Below are 10,835 nucleotides of genomic sequence, written 5' to 3'. Positions count from 1 at the left end.
TAAATCTTTCAAGTTACACATTTAATTTATGAAAAACGAAGTTCCCTGTAACTAGGAAATCCCTGGATTTTTTTTAATGCACACGTCACTAGCCTGTTTACATTACCAGGTTACAGGAAGTAACTTTCCTTTTTCCAAAAAAATGTCAGGCTTCTCATAGAAACTTTGTTTTTATATCTAGAAAAGGATGGGGAAAGTAAGTGCATCGGTTGTCAAAGCAGTTGTTTTGCAACATTTAAACCAAAAAATGAAAACAAACACAAACATTTCATATTTCAACGGAATAACCTTGATAAGAATGGTCACCCTTTATTGTGTTTAAGATTATGACCTCTGGAGGCCCATATGGCCCGGGTTCAAATCCTAGGTCCTGGGTTCGAATCCTGATGCAGAACTACCTGGCTCTGTGTTTTAAACAAGTTATGGAACTTCTCTATGTCTCAGTTTCCTCACCTATAAAGTAGACAAAATGATTCTACATATTTCATGGGTGTATTGAGAATTAAATATGGTGATATATGTAAAGCACCCAGCACACTATTTGGTACATAGTAAGTACTCACTAATTGCTAGCTAACTATTAAGTTGTTACTACTATTGAATACCTACTTTGCAGACACAGCAAGACATTTTTCTAGGTTCCTTGCTTTATTCCTCACAGTGACCTTCAGAAATAGGGCTGTTTCTTTCTGTTTTACACATAAGGAAACTGAGGCTCATAGAAGATACAGAGCTTTCCCAAATTCACACAGGAAGTTGCAGGGCCAGAATATGAGCGCTCGACTCTCAATTGCAAAAGTCCACATTGTTCAGCTAAATCATGTGGTGCAGAGCCACCTGCAGCAGCTAAAAGCAAGAGTAGCTATACTTCAAATATTGATATATACAGTATTTGTGATATTTATTCCTGAATTCTGAGTTTCAGCTTCCAAGAATAATGATGATAGTATTACTGAGGAACTTCAGGTTCAGGTTGTAAGGGGAAAAGGCAATCCAGAAAGCAGTGGTTATTTGCACGTAATTTATAACAAGCTACACCCTTGTGGAAAATGTCGTTCAAACTTTGAAAGCCAAGTTCCACAATAACAATAATCTAATTGACATAACACCTATTTTTCCCCCAGAAAGATCAATATGCATAACCATAATACTGTTGTTTTCCAATGAGGTTTGACAATGTGGAATAGAAATTTAAAATTTAGGAAGAGTGAGTGAGCGAGCAGCCTGCAGAATCTGGAGACAGTGCTCCATAAGAGACAGTCTTAGCCTAAGTGTAACCTGTTGAGGGGACTGCCCTGGGCCGTTGTCTCAGGTGGTCTCTACGCTGTTGCTTTTTCGGTTCCATTTTAAATTCCCTCAAGGCAGGGACCTCGAAGTATGCTCTTTGTCTGTACTTCAACAAGCAGAGCTCTGGATAGTAACCCAACATATGTCCTCCCAGCAGTGAGAGGGGATGAGACCCGGCCCATCTGCCTCCGAGCAAAGACAAGGACCCCAGAAAACATCCTCTGAAGGATTTGTCCTCAGATACGCCCTTTTTTGGAGGTTTAGATCATGAAATTCTGAGCTGCCACCTTCTGCTCCCAGTGTAGCGAATGCCACTGAGGTGGTGGCAGTCAACAGTGAGGCCACTGGGGAGACATCTACCCAGAAGCCCTGTTCAGGCCACCCCCCCTCCTTCCTGACTCTTCCCTCACACGTACTACTGGTCACAGCTGCAGGCTGATGCAAGCAGCTGGGGAATGGAAAGGACGCAGGGCAAGGAGCCCCAGGACCCCCTTTCCAGTTCTGCCTCTGCCTCCTGGGTTGGTGGTTGATGCTGGAAGGAACCAGCTGTGCTTCCTATTCTCACATCACTCCAGCCTTTGGTGGCAGCCAGGAGGGAAGCTATTCTTTCCCCGTATCTGATGACACTTCTTAACCACATGCCACAAAGCTGAAGAGACATCCCATCCTTTCACACCTGCCCAGAATTTTGAATGGCAGCCAAAAAGGCTGCAATGGTTAGAAAGAGAGTTTAAGTTTTCACTATTTTGAGTGAGAAAGGTGGTCAGGGCAGCAGAAAAGGGTTGGGTAAAAGGCAAATGCCACACCTGGTTCTGGGCGCAGCACTATGTACTCTAGTGGAAAAAGAACTAGATTAAAAATCAGTGGGTTAGAGCATCATCCCAATACACCAAGGTTGTGGGTTTGATCCTAGGTCAGGCCACATACAAGAAGCAGCCAATGATGCATAAATAAGTGGAACAACAAAATCAATGTCTCTCTTTCTCTCTAAAAAAAAAAAATCAGGCCCGATGGTGTCTCTCCATAACGATCACGTTTCTAATAATAACAATGGCTAATATTTGTTGAGTATTTAAGAGCACTAAGCACGCTGGCCCAGCCGGGTGTGGCTCAGCAGTTGAGCATGGACCAAGGATCCAGGAGATCCCAGTTCAATTCCCGATCAGGGCACATGCCTGGGTTGCGGGTTCGATCCCCAGTCGGGGGCATGCAGGAGGCAACCGATCCTCATAACGACTCTCTCATTATTGATGTTTCTATCTCTCGCTCTCTCCCTTCCTCTCTCTGAAATCAATAAAGATATATTAAAAAAAAAAAAAAAAAAAGCACTAAGCACTCTGTTACGTTGCCTTATCTCTTAGTCTACCAACCACCCCATGAAGCAGGTATCACTGCTCTTTACGCTTTACAGGTGAGGAAACTGAGTCACCAAAGCCCTCGCCACTGAGCTAATTAAGAGGAATTGCCAAGATGTGAACCCAAGCAGTCCGACTTCATTGCTTGTGCTCCCGGTACCTCCCCTAGCCTGTGTAACTGGACAGGCCACTTAACCTCTCTGGGCTCTAGCTTCTTCACCTTGACAACGGGGCTGGGCGCGCCTGCCTCACCTGCCCTTGGCCAGAGTATGGAGTGAATCAAGAGAAGACCGGCTAAGAACAGGCTCTGAAAAGCAGCCCATGCACCACAAATCTAATTGTTTCGCAGAACAATGAAGGGTTTGGGCTCCTGGGCCTTCGGTGACAGCAGTGAATGTAGATCGGAATGGGATAGGAGGCGACATTTATGATTCCAGGACAGGAACAAGGCACCCACAATTAAACTGAACTTCTAACCTGTTTGCTTGCTGGCCAATCCTAAGGCCCTTCAAAGTGGCCTCTTCCCCCCTCACACTGGAGGGTGGTTCAGATCTGTGTACACCTTTTCATCTGGAAGGTGGGGTTGGGGAAGGTGACCCCAGAGGCTTTGGAACAAGTGCTCGGCAGGTCTGCTTCTCCTGATGCTAATAACAGGCCTAGACACATGATCACGCTCCTTGAATCCTGATAATTAACTGGAATGCATGTTTCTGCTCGAGGGCTATTGTGCCTGAGAGAATATTGCGGTTACAATGCGAGCACCACTGGTCACAGAACAATTTCAATCAGTGCCCTTGTAAGCACATAATCAGAGCCTCACCAGAGGCCTGGCAGCTCCCGGCCTTCTAGGATTAGAAAGTTTGCTTTTTAAAAATATTTACTTAGGCAACAGCCTGTGGAAATTTTAAAAAGAGGAAAGCCAGAACAATTTAGAACCTTCTCTCTTTCATCTCTCTGTTTGCATTTTATGAAACAAGAGACAACCAAAGACATGACCAAAACAACCATTTTAGTCCCTTTATCTGTTACTCAGAAATTCTAAGGGTGGAAGGTGCCTTCCAGGACACTTTTTTCCTTGCCTTTCCTGTGTTTCAGTCAATTCATCACAAAGCTCTCTCGCATAGTGCCAACTCGAATGGAATGTTACCCCAAAATAAAAAACGGTATCGAGAAGCCTTATACAGGGTGGGGCAAAACTAGGTTTACAGCTGTGAGTACACAAAACACAGAGTTTATTCTTGTATTATTTACTATTATATTATTTTCCATACAAATAACTGTAAACCTACTTTTGCTCCACCCTGTACATATATATATATATATATGGTTCCAGCTGAACTGGAGTGGACTTCACTCCCTCCACTCCATGCAAATTCCCTGGGGTCTGGAAGTCACTTCTGTGGCTGATGGAGCAGGCTCACAGCATGCTGGGGCTGGGCCTGCTTAGGTAGGTGAACCAGAGAGCAAGTGAGTACACAGCAATGGGCCTGTCTTACTTCCAAATGCTGAGACAAGCTCACAGTGTTCTGTTCATTTATTCAGTGAATATTGATTCAGAACTTACTAAACACCAGGTACTGTGCTAGGTACTTGGGATGCATCAGTGAGCAAAACTCCCTGTCTGCATGTAGCTTACAGCCTAAAAATTCTTGTGAATTTAATTACAAGAACCAAAAAAAAAAGAAAAGGAAAACCCAGTTTACAAGTGTCTTCCCTTGTCCTCAGCCCAAATCACTTCTAAGCCACCAGCGCTCAGGTACAAATTTCTCCTAAGGTAATTAGAGAATACCTAACTTGCTTTAGTAACACATTCTGGTGTTCACTACTCTTAAAAGACATTCTTCAGAGACAGAAAGCACCCTTTTTTATTATGCATTTTATTTGGGGGTTTTTCCCCCCTCAGGAGACATGAAAGAAGTTAGTCATGGTGTTCTGAGTAAAAACCAGTCACAGGCTGCAATATAGCCCTCAACCTTTTCTGTTTAATGTGGACAAATCGTTTCTATAGCCTCTCCTTAGAATTTTGGCCTTTTGATCCTTTTACCATCCACGTCAGCTCTTTGATGAACTTCCTAATTCCCCACACTTCCCAGTGCTAGTAAAGCCTAGTAAGAGTTTATGTAGCCCTCTACCCTTTCCAAGTCCCTTTTTCACACATTACTTCTTTTGGGGCTCAAAATATAACCCCATGATGTTGGCAAGGCTGCATTCGCCTTTCCCACTGCCCACAGAAGCCAAGTGAGACACAGAGAGACCAAGTGACTTACCTAAGGTCACACAGCTAGTAAGGAGGCAAAGCTGGCATTTCTAGCCAGGTCTCCCAGTGCTGATGTTGAGGGTTCTGTCTGTCTAATGTGAGCCTCAACTACTGTTGAGATGGCCCAGGCATGTGACTGCTTGTGAAATCCCTCAGACATTTTTGTGGCTGGTGGCCAGTTAGTATTTAGGTCATTTCTTTTCTTCCCTAGGTGTGTGCTGACTCTGTTCTGTACCCCTGTGGTCTTACCCACAATGGGTAAAGACTGGTATCATAAAGTTAAACCACAGCAGCCAACCAGCCATATCCTAGCCTTCTAGGTCACTGAAATAAATTTTGGGCCACTAGCCCCAGGTCCATTCCTTGTAGTCCTCATTTGTCCCATTTCTGTGAGGTTGGCCCTGACTCACTGATTACCACTTTCCGGGTTATCAGTCTCTGGTGCAATCAGAAGAGATTCTCATCTGTGTGGGGTGGCTTAAGTGTTGTTAGGTCTACCTTACTGGGGTGACCAGCTTTACCAGGGGGAGGAGACAAATTCATCAGCTTCATCAACAGAAGGCCTTGATGGTTTTGTTCTTTCCAAATTTAGCTAACCTATGACACAGCCTGCTAAAAGATTATCACAATAGTATTTTTAGGTGAAATCTTTTGTGTTTGGCCAATTTTAACTTGTTTTTCTGATCAGTAACACTTCCCTGGCTCATTTCTGCCCAGAGGGTTACAAGAGGGTCATTAATACAACAGCAGGAGCTGACTCGCAGACCCAGGAACTGGCCAGTGACTGTGCCAGTCCATCTTCAGATCTCACTCATCAGAACCCTAGTCGCAATAATCTATATTGAAGCAATAACAACAGCAAAGAAAGTGCCCTTTGAAACAGTTAAATTTGATGATGAGCTAACTGCCTAGTAAAAATTTTTAAAAATTCACACTCCTTACCACAACCTGTAAGTCTTTACATGACCTGGTCCTGTCTTACTCCTCCAACCACAGCTCTTTCCTCTTTCCCCATCCTTACCATGCTCAGCCCCCTCTTAAACATCTCAAGCTCTTTTCCATCTCAGAGCCTGTGTGCTCACTACTCCCTTTATCTCAAATGGTTCCTGCCCCAACCCTTTGATCATCCCGGGTGCAGTCCTGTTATAGACCAATTGTTTATGTGCCCGCTCCCATTTATATATTGAAACCAAATGCCCAGTGTAATGGTATTAGGAGGTGGGGCCTTTGGGAGGTGATTAAGTCATAAGGGTGGAGCCCTAGTGAATGGGATTAGTGCCCTTATAAAAGAGACCCCAGGGAGCTCCCTTGACCTGTCTGTCTTGTGAGGACACAGGGAAAAGACAATCAGCCATCTGTAAGCCAGAAAGCAGGTTCTCACCAGTGAATATGGTGGTGCATTGATCATGGACTTCCCAGCCTCCAGAACTGTGAGAAATACATTTCTGTTGTTCATTAACTACCCAGTTTATGGTATCCTCTTATAGGGGCACAAACAGACATGTTAATCAGTTTTCAGCACAAACCTTCCCTTCCTGGGGCTTCTCCACTCTTCCCTGGTCACCCTGTCCTTCACTATGCTTGATTTTCTTATATTAGTTAATGTGCTTAGTGAGTAGAAACTCCACAAGGGTAAGGACCATACCCGTCTTGACCATCACTGTATGCCCAACTCCAAGAACAGTGTTGGCATAGAGTAGTATGCAGTAAGCATCTGTTAAATGAATGGAGTGAATGAGCAATGATCAGCCAGGTTTGGGATCCACCATTAGTATGGACCCCTTCCCTCCTGGGGTCCCAGTTGCCTCATTTATAAAATAAGTGTAGCATCTAAGGCCCTGTACAGCTTTGTCAGTCTGTTATTAATAGGCCCTGACAACCCATGGGAAGCCCAAGGCTGTAGCTTCACCATCACCCCAAACTGGACAATGATTTTCTGGGTAAGGCAGCATCTCGAGTCATGATAAAGCAAAACAGATTCTGCCCACAGAAGGGACCTCCCTCCTCTACAAAGGAAAAATCAGGCTTTGCTTTTTCCTAGGAAAAGGCCAGACAATTCTGATAGTTGTTCCCCATGAAATCTTTTTGACGGAATCCTGTTGTTTTGCTCATGCCAAGGCATTTAAATGCAAATGGATAGAGCAAATCAATTTTAATATACAGGGGTGGGCAAAGTAGGTTAATAATGATAAATAATACAATAATTCATAAATGAATAATAATACAAAAATAAACTCTATTTCGAGTACTCACAACTGTAGACCTACTTTTGCCCACCCCATATATACATGACTTATGCTTAGATGATAGACTTAACTAAGTCTGCAACTACCAGGATCTCACTTTACTTTTATAAATAAAGGTGATTTATCACCTTTTCAATCTCCAGGTAAGACCTCAGGATGCCATTAATTCTTTCAAATAGATGATCTGCTTAAAATGGTATGGAATATGATGGACAGGAGATAGCTAATAAAAGATATGGTTTTTCTACTTAATTAGAGTACAGAAACTTAAAGCTACTTGTATTCTTTGGTCTAAGGCAGTTAAGGCTGCATGTTGCTTTTGAATGAATACTGCTAAATTTCAGTAAGTAAATACCATTATTATCAACATTTGGCTTTGAATACACTAATGGCACTCCAGTAGGCTTACTTTAATTTCAATGATGTATTTTAATTTCGGCTATAGAAATGAAACTACGGTTTATATAATTTTCAGAAAATCAAGAACAAGTTGATCAAGAATAGGTTAGCTTAATTGGGGCCTGGTTATTTAAAAAAACACAATAAATCAATAAATAATGTAAAGAGAAAAAACAGATGTGCAATAAAGAAGTACAATTTTTTGTTGTGTTCCAGCAGAATAAAAAAATATCAGGTGTAACTTATAACTGGCAGTTCTATAAATATTACCTGTTAGAAGCGGGAGAGGGGGAATGTTGACAAAATAATCCACTAGGTATTTTTGAGACCTGGTGGGTGTTAAACCCATGCCAGAGGTCACAGGGAATGGAGGGTGAATTATACAAAGTCCCTGCCTCTTGGGGCTAGTCCAAGGAGGTGGGAAAGCAAGTGCACAAAGAACTAGAATGCATAGCGGACATGGTATTATCAGGCACATTAAAAAATGTTGCTGTGTGGTCCCAAGAAGGGGGAGAACAGTCACAAGGGTGATAGTGGGGATCAAGTAAAGCAAAGCACATGAAGGTTACTCATTTTCAGAATGAGGTAGAGCCCTGCCCTTGGTAGCTCAGTACCCTTCTATCCCCTACACTCAGTATGAAGGCATGGCTGTGGGAGATGACTGATAAACACTGATATCATAAATAAATTGGTTGATTGATTCTCAATAAAAGACCAAAAAGAATATATTCCAAACATATGCTATACCAGCCGATTGGTAAAAGTAATGGATCCCGTGGACTTGAAGATTGATAAGTGTGGCTACCATAGTTGTAGACCCATAAACATAAGTTCTGTACCTATTTATCATCTTTAGTTTTCTGGGCAAAGATTATTGAACCCAATAAAGAAAGGAGAAATATATATTTGTGCAGCCTATTCACAAATGAAGGAGGTTGCATTTAGCAGCAACTAAATGTTCTCTTTCCATCAGAATGCTCTGGGGATTGCAAGTGGTTATGTGGCTTTGTGAGAGGAGAAAGTGGCCCCTGAATTGTGCCAGCTTGGTTTTATTAATAGTTAGATAGAAATAAAAATCTCAGGGCCCTCCCAACCCCAGGGTATGGCAGGTCCCGAAAGACACCCACCTCGAGCCCTGGTCCCTGGACTCTCCACAGTCGTTCCCCTGCATCACATGACTAGCTTTGGTCTGCACACACTGCAGACAACTCTCCCCTGGGACACACAGCCCCTGCTAGAAATGAACTGTGATGAACATTCAGCCTTTGCCTTTTAATTTGTGTCCTCTGCTTGCACTTAAGTAGATGGAATAAGAGTTGAGAACTCACTTGAGCTGCAGCCACTGAGTTTGGAGCGCTAGGGGTAAGCCCACTTCATGGCAGGTAGTCCTTTGCATTAGGCTGGGGTCCAGAAACCAGGAATTTGGGAGACACAGGGACTTCGCCCCAACCCTACCACTGCCTTGTATGGAGACTATGCCTCAATGAGAACCAGGGGAAGTTTAGCACTGAGAGTCTCATGATAAGGCAGTTGACAGGAAGAAAGAAACCCATCTCTGGCCCTGGCTCTCCAAGTTTCCACTTGGAGTAAATTTTCAGAATGGAAAATTAACTACTTAAACTTCAAAAATTAAAAAAATAAATAAAAAAGAATGGACTATTGTTGGTTCTGTCTCAGTGATTTTAATTAACTTTTAGAAGTCTACAGCAATAACTGTTACCTGTGATGCTATTATAGATAAAATGTGATGGGCATAGATAAAATTAAATGTTAATTGGCATAATTACTGAGTTGATATTTTAAGATTTATTATCTACATTTCTCTGCTTTTGCCTTATTGTACATTGCAGCTTAATACAAAGATTAAAAAAAAAAACAAAAAAAAAAAACTTTCTCTTTATGGCCACTGAGTTATTTTTCACTTTGAGTTTGCTAGTTATTAGTCAGAGAAGATAATAATAATTTTTCTTAAAGTGCAGGCGGCAGCTGAGAATTTCCAAATTTCAGTGAGTCACTTCTGAAGTAGTCAATTCATTTATCCCCAAACCTCAGACTTAGACGTTGTACCAGGAAGGGGATCCAGAATTCCCCATCCTGACACCCAGCATCAGTACCGTGACCCCTCACCGTGGGGCATGGCTGTCCTTGGCTAGTCGGTGTGAGCGGCTGTGGTCCCTGCAAGCAGGCCTCTGAGAAGGTCTCTGATGTTCATGCCCCTCAAAGCAGTAGCTTCTGTGTTCACTGCCTTAGCATCACTGGACATGTGATGCCCCAAACCTATGTCTCACTGCCAAACAGTGACAGACCATCATTAGCTGAACAGGAAAATCTCAGGTTATTCTTAAGGAAAGGCTGGAATAAGGACCCATTAGGAGATCCAGCTTCTAGGCCCTGCTCTGCCAATAACGTCTGAATCAAGGCATCTCCCTCTGGCTCAGTGCTAGGTCTCTCAAGCTTCAGGCACTTTTACTTTATTCTCTATTATTATTTACTTTGTACTTTTCTTTAAATGTCTTATTTTAATGAACAAATATATTTTTAAAAGAAAACTTTATATTACTACTTCAAAACCGAAACTTGCAGCATTTGGCATAAATAAAAATAAATCATAAGAATAAATATACCAAGGTTTCCAGCCAACACAGCGAAGCAGCTGCTGAAGTTCAGCTTCTGGGGGTAAAATGGATTAAATATGGGGAACAGGGATGGGCTCGCTGCTTAAGACCAAGGGCTGAGGCAAGCGCTTCACTACCATGTTACAAAATGTGCGTAAAAAATGCTGCCCCACCGTCTGAGACGACAGCTGAAAGGAACGTGTGAAGATCGGCATCGCCTTAACGCTAGGACCTTAACCAAGCCACCAGCTGATTACTGCATCTGACTTGTGAATGAAATAACTATAGGAAGGGAGAAAAAAACTGATTAGAAATCTTGGAAATGAAAAATACACTAGTGGAAGGAATAAAACAACTTAATAAAATAAAAATAATAAAAATCAGAGCATGGGAAGGGGCATGTTGATAGTGTTCTTGATCTGGGTGGTGGTTAAATAAGAGTGTTCACATGGTAAAAATTAACTGAGCTGTAAGCTTAAGATTTGTGCACTTAATGTATGTTATACTTAAATAAAACTCGTGTGTGTGTGTATCTATATATGTATACATATATAGGTGTATAGACATTTCTATATGTGTGCATATACAGATGTGTATACACACACACACAATCCATAGCTATCACCTTGGCAGAAGGGGGGAAAATAATAGAGAAAGTGTAATGAATCTAATAGAA

This window comes from Miniopterus schreibersii (assembly GCF_964146895.1).
Source record: "Miniopterus schreibersii genome assembly, chromosome: 14".
Lineage (NCBI taxonomy): Eukaryota > Metazoa > Chordata > Mammalia > Chiroptera > Miniopteridae > Miniopterus > Miniopterus schreibersii.
This window is presented reverse-complemented; position numbering follows the sequence as displayed.